The sequence below is a fragment of the Diceros bicornis genome, chromosome 35 (assembly GCF_020826845.1).
Source record: "Diceros bicornis minor isolate mBicDic1 chromosome 35, mDicBic1.mat.cur, whole genome shotgun sequence".
NCBI lineage: Eukaryota > Metazoa > Chordata > Mammalia > Perissodactyla > Rhinocerotidae > Diceros > Diceros bicornis.
In genome coordinates, this window is record NC_080774.1 from 1,184,958 (window position 1) to 1,198,447 (window position 13,490).

At 50.9% G+C, this 13,490-nt stretch overlaps 1 long non-coding RNA gene across 1 annotated transcript; it reads left to right on the plus strand.

Annotated features, from left to right (window-relative positions):
- Positions 1–7,251: 7,251 nt before the first annotated feature.
- On the plus strand, positions 7,252–12,197 carry LOC131398635 (uncharacterized). The gene is made up of 3 exons (XR_009216950.1): positions 7,252–7,769; positions 8,362–8,426; positions 12,096–12,197. It is a non-coding gene; the product is annotated as an uncharacterized LOC131398635 (long non-coding RNA).
- The last annotated feature ends 1,293 nt before the right edge of the window (positions 12,198–13,490 follow it).

The following is a 13,490-nucleotide window of genomic DNA, read 5'->3' on the forward strand; positions in this document are numbered from 1 at the left end:
GGAAGGGACAAGGAGCCTTCTGGCCCACCACCCTTGTTTTCCCAGGAAGAGCTCTCCCAGTGCCCCATGGTCAGCCATAGGATCCCGTCCCCCCTCCCCCCCACCCCCCGAAGTCCTCATCCAGTCCCTCGTTTACTCAATGAGTGTTTATTCAACACCTACTGCACCCAGGCACCTGCAGTTGCCACAGGGAGAAAGAGAAAGTCCTCTCCTTTAGGAGTTTCCGGTTCAGTGGTGGGGGTATAATTGCCCAAGATGGGCAATAATTGCACAAATGAAGGTAAAATTGCAACTGAGGAGAGGGCAAGGGCGGAGAACAGGTGGGGCCAAGGTTGCTAGAGGGAGCCCGATGCCCGGAGATACGCCAGCCTGCAGGAGCCCAGCCCAGCCCAGCCTGGGAAGGAGGTCTTCTCTCTAAGCTCAAGGAATGACCAGGCAGAAGTTAGGAGGGGCAGATGGAGATGGGATGTGCCTTTGGAAAAGATTACTGAGCCCCTAAAGGAGGAAGTGATGGGAGGCTAGGCGTGTCCAGGCCCCCACCCTGGGCTGCTTAGTTATCTCGCAGGTTCCTGCCCTCCTCTGTTTAACACTGCCAACACGCCTGTATGTACAATCAGTCCTCCTTATTCAGATTCTATATCTGCGAATTTGCCTACTCGCTAAATTTTATGTAACCCCCAGATCAGTACTCACATGCGTGGTCATTCACGAATATGTGCAGAGTGGCCAAAAACTTCAGTCGCCTGAGGTGTACATTCCCATCAGTAGATGAACCAGGCGACCCTCTGCTTGTGTCAGCTCTCCTACCGTAAACAAGTGTCTTTGTGGTCTGTTTAGCGTCACGTTTTCATTTTTGTGCTTTTTGTTGTTGATTTCACTGTTTAAAATGGCCCCTAAGCATAGAGCTGAAGTGCCATCCAGTGTCCCTATGTGCAAGAAGGCTGCCATGTGCCAACGGAGAAAATGCGTGTCAGATGCCCTTTGTTAGGCGTAAGTTATTGTGCTGTTGGCGTAGGTTCAATGTTAATGAATCAACAATATAGATTAAGTGAGGTGTCTTTAAACAGAAACACATAAAACAAGGTTATGTACCGAACAGTTGACAAAAACGTGACACAGTGTGGCAGAAACCTAACCTGTATTTCCCCTGGAGCAACAGTTCAGTATCCACTAATTCCATGTCTGCGGCTATGTTGTAGAATATAAGGACCATGGATAGCCAGAATCGACTGCACTTGCTATTTGCACACAATGCTCTTTATGGGAAGAAACTCTTACGCCCACATCAACCCTATGAGGTAGGTTCCTAGCACTCTCACTTAATGGGAGAAGAAAGTGAGGGCCAGAAAAGTGAAGTATCTTGCCCAAGGTCACACAGCTAAGAAGTGACAGCTCTAGGATTTCAACTGGCCAGTCTGGCTCCACTGGAACCACTCGCTCCTTGTCCTCCGGGAAGGAGCAAACCTCCCAAGGCAAGGACTGAGTCCTGTTCATCTCTGACCTCCATTGCTCAGCCTAAGGCCCAGGAGGCAATAAAGAAACTTGTTGAAAGGAGGTTGAATGAAGAGGAAGACCCCCCCAACACACGTGAAAAACACACCACCTTCCATGGAGATGCCACCCACCCACCCAGACAGGGCGCCAGTACTGCTGCGACCTTCAACAAAAGCAATGGTGAATGGGTGTCGTTTCTAAGAGACTGGTCGTGGCCACCCAGAGCCTTAGCCAAGAGCTCTGAGGGTTCTGTGATCAATTAGTAGTGTCTGTCACAGGGGCTGGAGGGTGTGGGGTGGTTCCTGTGCCCTAAAACAGGTGGATGGCCACATTCTTGTGTCATCATGACTTCAGTGGTGTTGAGTGTAATTTCAAAAAGTTGGAAACTAACTCTTATACAAATATGGAAAAAACCTGGGCTGGAGGATTGTTCAATTCATTAAGGAGAGAACCAGCAGGACAGTAAGGTGTTTCCTAGGTAGAATTTGAGGAATCTGTTATTTATAGAGATTTGAAAAGAAGAATGTTAGAATAAGATTGGTCGGTCAGATACAAAACAGGTTATTGTCCTCCATGACAAAACCTTAACCTTTGATGATGAAGGAGAGGAAGACTATCCTCGACCCACTCTGGGTCCTTTCTGGCTGGGCTGCAAATTAAATTGACATGAGACCGAACAGCAGGAGAAAATCAAACAAAGCTTTATAGCATATATACATGGGAGAGACCCAGGCAAAGCTGGGATACTCGACAAATGGCGGAGGTATTCACCGCAAATAGCATATTCATGTAGACAAAGGAGGCTGTTGGGGGTGGGGGAGTCAGCTATGGGAGATGACCAGAAAGCACAGTGATCAAGAGTGTGCAGGTTTAAGGCCTCACCTTCCGCACTGATAAGAGTTTCTAGAGATAAGGTCATCCCCGCTCCTTCCTGGTACAGAGAAGATATACCTTTACCAATGGAGTTTCCCTTAAACAGAACTTTGATAAGAATGGGTTTAGCAAGGACCCTCCCAGTCTATTGCTTTTAGGCAGTTTGGGGGAAGGTCAAATGTCCTTCAGAGAAAATAATCAACATAAAGAGAACATATTTTGAGGTGGCCAATTCTGATCTCCCACAATGATCTTTTCTACCTCAGAGAAATCATTTGTCCTCTGCTTGACAAAAACTTGCAAGTTAACATGGAGAAAACATTACAGACCCAAAACCTTCCATCAGTAGTCAACAGCAAGGCAAAGACAGGTGCAGACCCCTGCATCAAGGATCTGAAAACACGGTGACAAATCCAGCCCTCCACTTGGTTTTTTCTTTTTTTTAATTGTGTTAAAATACATAGCTTAAAAATTGCCATTTTGGGGCTGGCCCAGTGGCATAGTGGTTAATTTCGCGTGCTCTGCTTCGGCGGCCCAGGGTTCACAGTTTCCGATCCTGGGTGAGGACCTATGTGCCGCTTATCAAGCCATGCTGTGGCAGGTGTCCCACATATAAAATAGAGGAAGATGGGCACAGATGTTAGCCCAGGGCCAATCTTCCTCGCAAAAAGAGGAGGATTGGCAACAGATGTTAGCTTGGGGCTGATCTTCCTCACACACACACACAAAATGGTTAACATGGCAATTTTTTTTTTTTTTTTGGTGAGGAAAATGTTAACCTCCATGTTAACCATTTTTAAGCCTACAGTTCAGTGGCATTAAGTACATTCACATTGTTGTGGAACCATCACCACCATCCATCTTCAGAGCTCTTCTCATCTTCCCAAATTGAAACTCTGTCCCCATTAAACACTAACTCCCACCCTCCCTCCCCCAGCCCCTGGCATCCACCATCCTACTTTCTGACTTCACGAATTTGACAGTTCTAGCTCCCTCATATAAGTGAAATCATGCAGTATTTGTCCTTTTGTATCTGTCTTTTTTCACTTAGCATAATGTCCAAAAGATTCATCCATGTTGTAGCAGGTGTCAGAACTTCCTTTTTTAAGGCTGAATAATATTCCATTATACTGATAGACTACATTTTGTTTATCCATTCATCCATCAATGAACACTTGGGTTTTTTCCACATTTTAGCTATTGTGACTAATGCTGCTATGAACATGGGGGTGCAAATATCTCCTCAAAATCTCGCTTTCAATTCTTTTGGATATATACCCAGAAGCGGAATTGCTGGATCATGTGGTAATTCTATGTTTAATCTTTTTTTTCTTTTCTTTTTCTTCTTTTTTTTTTTTTGGTGAGGAAGATTGGCCCTGAGCTAACATTTGTGCCCATCTTCCTCTACTTTGCATATGGGATGCCGCCACAGCATGGCTTGACAAGTGGTGTGTAAGTCCACACCTGGGATCTGAACCCATGAACCCAAGGCTGCCAGAAGTGGGGCATACAAACTTAACCACTATGCCACCAGGCCGACCCTATGTTTAATCTTTTGAGGAAACTCAATACTGTTTTCCACAGCAGCTGCACCAATTTACATTCTCACTGGTGGTGCATAATTTCTTCACTTCCTCACCAGCACTTGTTGTTTTCAGGCTTTTTTTAAAATAGCCATCCTAGTGGGTGTGAAGTGGCTTCTCACCGTGGTTTTGATTTGCATTTCCCTAATGACTAGTGATGCTGAGCATCTTCGCACGTGCTTGTTGGCCATTTGTTTATCTTTTTGGAGAAATGTCTATTTAAGTTCTTTGACTCGTTTTTAACTGGGTTGTTTCAGTGTAGTTCTTTATATATTCTGGATATTAACTCCCTGTTTTGGGAAATAACGTTGATTGAAATCCAGCCACATTCACTTGCTTATTTATTGTTGGTGGCTGCTTTTAAGCTACATTTGCAGAGCTGAGCAGTGGCATAGTGGCTGTGTGGCCTGCAAAGCCATACATACCACCTGGCCCTCTACAGAACAAGTTTACTGGCCCCGGCCTCGAATTGCTAAGTAATCCTTGGGTGGGCTTGTTCAGTGATGCTCCCATACGGGTGAAAGAGCGTGCTGCTGTCCTTACCTGCAAGTTTTGGATCATTTTCCCAAACAGTGGTCGCAGATACAAGCAAAACCCTAGGATTAGTCTCCATTCCTCTCTGTATCAGCCCAGTCCACAGTGCCCACAGATGGATCCACTCCTCAAATACAACTGAAACACTGCTGGGCCTGGGGACAGTGTCGCCTCCTCCAGCCCTGACCCCTTCCCCCATGGTGGGCTGCCCAGCTGAGAGCTGAGTGGATGAACCTGCCCGAGTCCCTCCAGGCGTCGGGTGGAGCCTGGGGAGTCATCTAGTCACCTAGATTCTGTGCCTCGGTCACCTCCCCTGGAGAACGGGAGTGTTGATGCAGAGGATTCAGTAGAACAATGTGCCTGTGCCAGCCTCTCCAAAATGACCCCACACCTCCCTGCCCCAGGGTTGAGCTAATTCCAGCCCTGGGTGCTGTGAAGTGTGGGGTGATCTCATTCTGGAAAGATGTTTGTCCTCCTCTACAGGACTTAAGGCAAAGCTTTTCAGGGCCCAGGGCTGGATCTCAAGGGCTTCAGACTTTGTTTAAACAACAGAAGGGCTGGGCCCCACCTTTTGCCTGGAGCCAGTATTGGTTCTGAACTCTCCTAGAGAATTTAGAGGGAGGGGTCTGGGCGGGAATTTGCCTCCTGGCTCCCAGAAGGTTGGGGTGGTGACAGCCCAGGGGTTTGGGATTCAAAGGAGGCTCTGGGCCAGTTTCAATCCCTGGTGGCCTCTGGCCCCACCCGCCCTGGCCTGGCAGCCAGCCCCTTCCAGCCCCAAGCCCAGAGGGAAGGGCTCCCCTGTGTCCCCCTAGACACAGAAAACTGGTAGTTTTGTAACACTAAACATAAACTTACTTTCAACCCAGCAACCCTACTCCTAGGTATTCACACAAATCACAGGTGGGAGATGTTCATAACAGCTTTATTCCTAACAGCCCAGAGCCAGACACAAGCGTCCACCGACAGGTGAGCTGAGAAACAAACTGTGGTGCTGCCGCATGTTGGAACGCTCCCCCAAGCGAGGGGGCCTCTCAGCCCTTTGTGCAGAGTGGAGGACACAGACGCCAAGACCCTGCTGGAGGCGCTGCCCACGTGGGCTTCACTCATCAGCGGCACAGAAAACAGCTCAACTGGCTTGCTGCTTGTTGCCTGGGGTGGGGACTGACTGGGACGGTACAGGAGGGGACTTCGGGAGTGACAAAAATGTTCCATGCTGATGGGGGGATAGGCACGTGGGTGTATACAGTTGTCAAAACTCACTGAACTCTACTCTTAAAATGTGGCATTTAATTGTGTGTGAATTTTACCTCAACAAAGTTAATTTTAAAAAGAGGCACTGGGGCCAGCCCGGTGGCGTAGCAGTTAAGTTTGTGTGCTCTGCTTTGGCGGCCTGGGGTTCGAAGGTTCGAATCCCAGGTGTGGATCTATACACCGCTCGTCAAGCCATGCTGTGGCAGCATCCCATGGACAAAACAGAGGAAGATGGGCACAGGTGTTAGCCCAGGGCCAATCTTCCTCAGCAAAAATAAATAAATAAATAATAATAAATAGAGAAATAAATAAATAAAAGAGGCACTGACACGCTATGGCATGGATGAACCTGGAAAACATTCTGTGAAGTGAAAGAAGCCACACACAAAAGGCCACATCTTGTATGGTTCCGTTTATGTGGTGATGGGGTTCAGGGCAGGCCGCCCCAAGATGTGCCACTCTGGTATGTGGATTATTTCAAGCTGAAGACAATAAAGGCTCAGAAGACTCAGAAAGAAACTTTGACCTCTCCCTCCACTAACTGCCTAAAAGGATTTAAGATAGAAGGCCTGTCCCCAGGGCAGGCCATCACCATAGATAACTCTGGGTATCCATAGACTGGGAGGGTCCTTGCTAAGCCCATTCTTATCAAAGTTCTGTTTATCAAACATTTACATTTGTAAGGGAAATCTCCATTTGTTTTTTTGTGTGTGTGTGTGAGGAAGATCAGCCCTGAGCTAACATCCACGCTAATCCTCCTCTTTTTGCTGAGGAAGACCATCTCTGAGCTAACATCTATTGCCAATCCTCCTCCTTTTTTTTTTCCCCAAAGCCCCAGTAGATAGTTCTATGTCATAGTTGCACGTCCTTCTAGTTGCTGTATGTGGGACGCGGCCTCAGCATGGCTGGAGAAGCGGTGTGTCGATGCACACCCGGGATCTGAACCTGGGCCGCCAGTAGCGGAGCGCACACACTTAACCGCTAAGCCATGGGGCCCGCCTGGGAAATCTCCATTTGTACAGTTAGCTCCCTCTCTATACCGGGAAGAAGGGGGGATGACCTTATCTCTAGAAACTTATCAGTGCGGAAGGTGAGGCTGCATAATGACCTTACTGTGCTTTTCTGATAATCTCCCATTACTGACTCCCCCCCAACCCCAGCATCCTCCTTTGTCTTTACCTAAATCTATTTAAGAAGAGAACCTCCGCCATCTTGTCAAGTTACCCAATGTGTCTCTCCCATGTATACATGTTATAAACCTTTGTTTGATTTTCTCCTGCTATTATGTCTCATGTCAATTTAATTTGTAGCCCAGGCACAAAGGACTCCAAATGCGTAGAGAATAGTCTTCCTCCCCTTCAGTAGAATGTCCAGACTAGGCAAATCCATGGCGACAGAAAGCAGGCTGGTGGTTGGCAGGGGCTGGGGGAAGGGGGATGGGGAGTGACCACTGATGGGAAGGGGTCTCCCACCGTGCCCAAAGGTGCAGCGCTGGGGGCTGGTGGGCGTGGCCCTAAGAGGCACATCAGGTGCCGATGTCCAGTGGCGGTGAACGAGGAAGCCCTCCTTGAGGGCCTGGAGGGAGAAGGAGCAAGTGACCACTAGGTCCAGGGGCCCCGGCCTCCTCCAGCATCTTCCCAGCCCCCGGGGGCTCCAATCCTTGAACTTCAGCAGCGCTGAGTGAGGCCCAAGCTGGCCTGGAGCCTGCGGCCGGCCAGACTGGCTCCTGCAGAAGTCATTAGTGGGGTGCCCCAGAGCCTCTGCACCCTGCCGGGTGGGTGACTCAGCCCGATATGAACGGTATCCACCCCGCTGATGGATGACAGACAGTCACGAGCCTTGTAGGACATCCTAAAGGCGTGAGAAGCCCCTCCAGGCTGAGTCACCGCGGAGCCTGGGGCAGGGACCAGGGCCTGGGCTTCCTCAGGGCTCTGTCTGAGCCTCCTGGCCCCAACTCCAGAAGCTTGATATCCTGCTTTCCCAGCCTGGCAGAGCTGGTCTCCCTCTTCACTCCCAGCCTCCAGTGGCGCCCAGGTGTGTCTCCCCACGACGCTGCCTCTCGCTGTCCTATCACAACCTGCTCTCCTCTCCCTCCTCCGATTCCACCCACCACGCCCCCTGGTCCAAGCCACTGTCCTCTGTGCCTGCACCACCCCAGGACCCCATAACAGTCCTGCCGCCTCCTGCATTAGCCACGCTCCTCGTGCAGTGCCGTCCTCCTCTCTCCATCCCGCCACCCCACCAGCTCGTCCTGGCCCAGCCTCAGGTCTTTGTGCTGACAGGCTCTGGGTTAAAATGCTGGTTTCAGCCCCAAAATCACCTCCTCGAAAGGCTATCCTTGACTGCCATTCCATCCAAAGAAGCCCCTTCCCTCCAGTCACTCTCTAACGACAGGTGTCTTGGACCAGTGAGCGCAATCAGGGGTCTGTGGACTTGCATGGGAGAGACAGCCACATCTTTATTTTCCCTAACCTCTGCTCATCTGCTCCAAGGTGGTTAAGATTAACCTCACCCAAAAAGATTAGCAGCTCCCCTCGGCAGCACAGCCCCTGGGTTATTTTCCTGGTAACATATCCTTATGGGAACTCTCCTTGTTGATGTCTTATTTTCTGGCTCCCTCCACTAGTGTAGAAGCTCCAAGACGGGCAACTTGAACCTGTTATCACCTCAAAGGGACTCAGGAGACCTCCGGTACGTTGTTGTTGAGTGAATGAATGAATGAATGAATGAGGCGCAGGGGCTGGGCATCTCTAGGCATCCACCTTCCCATCCATCCCTGGAGACCCTCCCCCCGGCTGTGGGAGCATGGCCCCCTCTTCCTGCTGAAGCCCCCTCCGGGCCCATGCCCTCTTTTATAAGGGGACACACACACACACACACACACACACACACACACTCACAAAGGACAATTTACGTGGTTCACAGCAGTAGTGTTTATAAAAGTAAAAAGTGGGGCTAGCCCGGTGGTGTAGTGGTTAAGTTCACATGCTGTGCTTCTGCGGCCTGGGGTTCACAGGTTCGGATCTGGGGCGCAGGCCTATGCACTGCTCATCAAGCCATCCTATGGCAGGCGTCCCACATATAAAATAGAGGAAGATGGGCACGGATGTTAGCCCAGGGCCAGTCCTCCTTAGCAAAAAGAGGAGGATTGGCAACAGATATTAGGTCAGGGCCAATCTTCCTCACACATACACACAAAAAGTAAAAAGCTGGAAAAAACCCAAAACCTCAATTATAATATGGTTCTGCAGTGGAATATTATACAGTAGTGAAAAGGGACAACTGCCAGCTTCCTGCAACAACAAGGGTGCTTTTCACTGACATAATGCAGAGTGGGAAAAAGTGAATCCCAGAAGATGACAGAGAACGTGACACCCTTTGCACAAACATGAAAAGAATTCAAACTCGACCTTACGTTGGGATGCACACGTGGTGAACACATGGAGTATTGTCCACATGCACTAAAACAACAATCCAACGAGGGTGAGGGAAGACAAGACAAAACCCAGGACGTGGTCCCTGGGACAGGATAAGAAGCGGGGGACAGAGGCACGTGGAGGTTATTGTCGACACTCTAGTTCTTGAGTGGGTTGGTGAATTCACGGATTTTCATATTATAAATAAAACAAAATAAGTCCAGGCTGACGATGACAGCGTATGATCCTCCATGAAGTTTGGTTAGAATTTTTAAAAAGGACAATTTGTATAACCGTGTGGAGACATATTTTTATTTTCTCATACACTGGCAGCCTCCAATGATGGCAAGTCAGAGGTCACACATCGCACGGTCCATTTACATGAAACATTCAGAACAGGTAAACCCACAGAGACAGACAGGCTGGTGGTTGCCAGGGCCTGGAGGAGGAGGCAGCGTGGGGGAGGGACTGCTCACGGGTGTGGTGTTTATTTCCTGGTGATGAGACTGTTATGGAACTAGACAGAGGTGCTGGTTGTGAATGTTCTAAATGCCACCGTATTGTTCACTTTAAAAGGGATAATTTTGTGTTATGTGAATTGCACCTTAAAGAAAATAGAAAGGCCTCGAGGGGGGTTCTGGCTTGGAGAGAGGGGCCCTGAGGGGCCTGGGAAAGGACTGATAACCCCGTTCAGGCTCTGCTCTGAGTGCTCCACAGGAACTAACTGCCCCCACCACGACCCCACAGGTGGCACTATTGCTGCCCCATTTCACAGGGAGAAAGCTGAGGCCTGAGCGGCTCAGAGGCACACACTCGTACGTCTTGGAGCTCAGCTGTGAACCCAGCATCTGCATGTGACAGCCCTCCTCGAGCGAGTGAAGTGTCCTGTGACAAGCGGGGTGACCCCCCCGACACCTCACATGCCTCCACCCCAGGCTGCTTTTCCAGTCACCCTGGAGGCAGGCGGCTCAGACAGTACTCCATTTCTCTTTTTTTTCTTTTGTGAGGAAGATCAGCCTTGAGCTAACATCCATGCTAATCCTCCTCTTTTTGCTGAGGAAGACCGGCTCTGAGCTAACATCTATTGCCAATCCTCCTCCTTTTTCTCCCCCTTTTTCCCTAAAGCCCCAGTAGATAATTGTATGTCATAGTTGCACATCCTTCTAGTTGCTGTATGTGGGACGCGGCCTCAGCATGGCTGGACAAGCGGTGCGTCGGTGCGCGCCCGGGATGCGAACCTGGGCCGCCAGCAGCGGAGCGCAAGCACTTAACCACTAAGCCATGCGGCCAGCCCCCGTGTCCTCCCTCTTAAGGACACTTGTCGTTGGATTTAGGGCCCACCCTAATCACTATGACCTCAAGTTAACTAAGTACATCTGCAAAGGCCCTATTTCCAAATAAGGTCACCTTCTGAGGTTCTGGATGGACGTGAATTTTCGGGGACACTATTCAGCCCAGTACAGCACCTAATGCACGTGGGAGATGCTGGTTTCTGCCACCAGTGTCTCCCTCTTGGGTTCCATCCCCAGCCTGCAGCTGGTTTCCACCACAGCCTCTTCTGTCTCTGCAGGCCCATGGTTCTTTAAAAACCCAAGTGGGGACGAGCGGCTCCCACTGCACTCAGCGTAGGCATCCAGGTCCCTATGTTCCTGGATGGACATCGTCTGCCTCCTTTTCCTGCCTTGTGATCTTCCTGGACACATGTGGCACGCTCCTGCCCCAGGGCCTTTGCACTTGCTGTTCGCACACCAGGAGGGACCTGTCCTCCCCCAGATCTCCCTGACTCCCCCTCTCCCTTAGGTCCTGACCTCCCAACTTAGAATTGTGATTTCCCCCTGCACACCCAATGTCCCTTCCCTGTCTTATTTCCCTCTAGGGCACCTATCACAATCTAAACCTCATGTTTTACTTATTGTGGTGTTTATTGTCTCCCTCACTGGAATGAGAACTCCATGATGGGAGGGATTTTCCAGAACCTAAATTGGCACCTGCCCTCAGGAAACCCTCAGTGGGTATTTGCTGTGTGAATGGTCACATGCCTTCTCACCTCCAGACCTGATGATGTAACCATCATTATTCCCTCTACATCAGTCAGCATCCTGGCAGGAACCAGAATTCCTCTCCGGAGGGTTTCACTGGGCATTAACGAAGGGGCTCCTCACAGAGCTGTGGGCAGGGAGCTGGGGCCTTGCAAGACCTAGGTGGTGGGGGCGGGGGTGAAGGGAGAGGAGGGGAGGAAGGGAGGTGGGGCGGTGGGTGGAGGTGGCGGGGGAGGGAGGTGGGGGTGAGGGCACAGGCAGGAGCCCTGTTGTAGAACTCACAGCTGGGAAGGCAGAGGGAGTGGGGGCTAAGTGCCCCTCCCACCTCCCCCCGCCCACCCTCCCTTCTCCTACCTGTGCCTCTGATTGGCCAACCCTGGGGCAGGGGTTGGGGGGGAGGTGGGAGGCTGGGATGAGTTGGGGGGGAAGCTAGGGGCCACAATGCAGCCCGAAGAGATCAGCCTCCAGGCCCAGAGCCTGGCCCGCACATTCGCCCATTCGTTAGTCTGGGTGTGGGGGGCACAGAGAACTCGCAGGACAATCATTTCAGGGGAGAAATCAGAGGCTGGGGGATGAGACGACTCCTCTTGCCCTGGGCAGAGCTGAGGCTCAGATGGAGGCCTCGTGGCTCCCGGTCGCTGCCCTCGGCCACCCACTGCACGGCCCCCCCAGGGACCCGGGGAGCCTCCAGGCTAGGGAGCCCGTGTTGGAGGCAGATTCCCGACTCGCCCTGTGTCATGCGGCGGCAGCGCAGGCTCTCTGAGCAGCCACACCCACCACACTCAACCTCATCCCCAGGCTGTGGCCCGGTCATCAAAGTGGGTGTGTTGTCAGGGGTCAACTCTCCCAGCCTTTTTGGGCAACTGACTTTTATCCTTTTTTAATTGGTTTCCTCGCCTGTAAAGTGGGGCCACAACGCTACGGGGATATTTCCAGCTTCCCAGGTTCTGGGCATCTCGTGGGCTTGACCATCCTGCCCTTTTGTGTCAGAGCCGGCGGTCAGCAGGAGCAGCATGTACCGCTCCCGGAATGCCGGAATGCAGCTCCTCACAGCTCCTCCTGAGCTGTGTGCCCCCGGCGTGCAGGTGTCGAGACGGCCAGACGTCCTTGGAGCCTGTCCCCTGAGAGCCCCCAGGCGGCCCAACGAGCAGTTAGCTGGAGCAAGAAACAAACCTGTGTGGTTTCCAGTCGCTCAGCTTTCTGGAGCTGTGACTGCCGCGGAACCTAGCCCGTCCCGAGGGATACAGTCAGGAAATCGCGTCTCGAGGACTGAACGGGTTGGCTGATGCAAGGCTTAGAACAGCGCCCAGCACACAGCAAGCGCCCGACAAATGATTCATAGATTCCGGCGGTCACCCAACAGGAATGTTTGTGTGCGCATTTGTTCGTTCATTCATTCAGCTCCTTCATGATCTGGCTCCTGCCGGCTTTTCCCACCTGCCTGCTAACCACTCCTCCAGCGGCTCCCCTGCCCACCCACACCGGCCTCCACGCCGCCCCTCACACGCGCTGGGCCTGCGCCTCGCTCCTGCTGGGCACACTCTCCCCCTAGAACTTTGCGTGGCTGGCTCTTCGGTGCCTTTCAGGATTCCGCCCTTTTGTCCCCTCCTCTGAGCGCCGTCCCTGGCCACCTAAACCCAAGGCTGCTTGCCCAGCTGTTCTTCATCATTTCACCCTGGTCTCCTTTATTTAAAGTACCTGTCACAGGACAGTCTGTCCCCACTGGTCATCAAGTTAAAGGCATGGGGAGAAAACAGGGGATCTGTTGTAGATTAAAAGACATTTACAAATGTAACATGTGGCTCTGGATCGGGTCCTTGTTTGAGCAAATCCACTGTAGAGACGTTTGAGGGGAATGAGGGGGCACACTGACTAGGGTGGTATGAAGTGACACTAGGGCATTATTGTTAATCTTGTGAAGTGTGACAGGGATGTTGCTGTCATGTAGGAAAATGTCCTTTTTCTTTTTTTATTGAGATATGGGACATATTAAAATGTCCTCATTCCTAGGGAGAGGTACAAAGTGCTTAGGAGTAAGATGTCACGTCTGTACTTTACTGTGCAATTACTTCAGCCAAGACAACAATACATGAAGCAATAGGCAAATGCTAACAATAACTACGTGTGGGGGCTGTGTATGTGGCTGCCCATTCAACCATTTTCTCTTCTAAGCTTGAAAATTTTCACATGGGGAAAAGAAATACCACGCAAGAGAAATAAAAGAGAAAAGTACTTATTGTTGTTGGACGTTCCTATCTGTTTACTTTAAAATTCTTCCTTATTACTATTGAATACACATC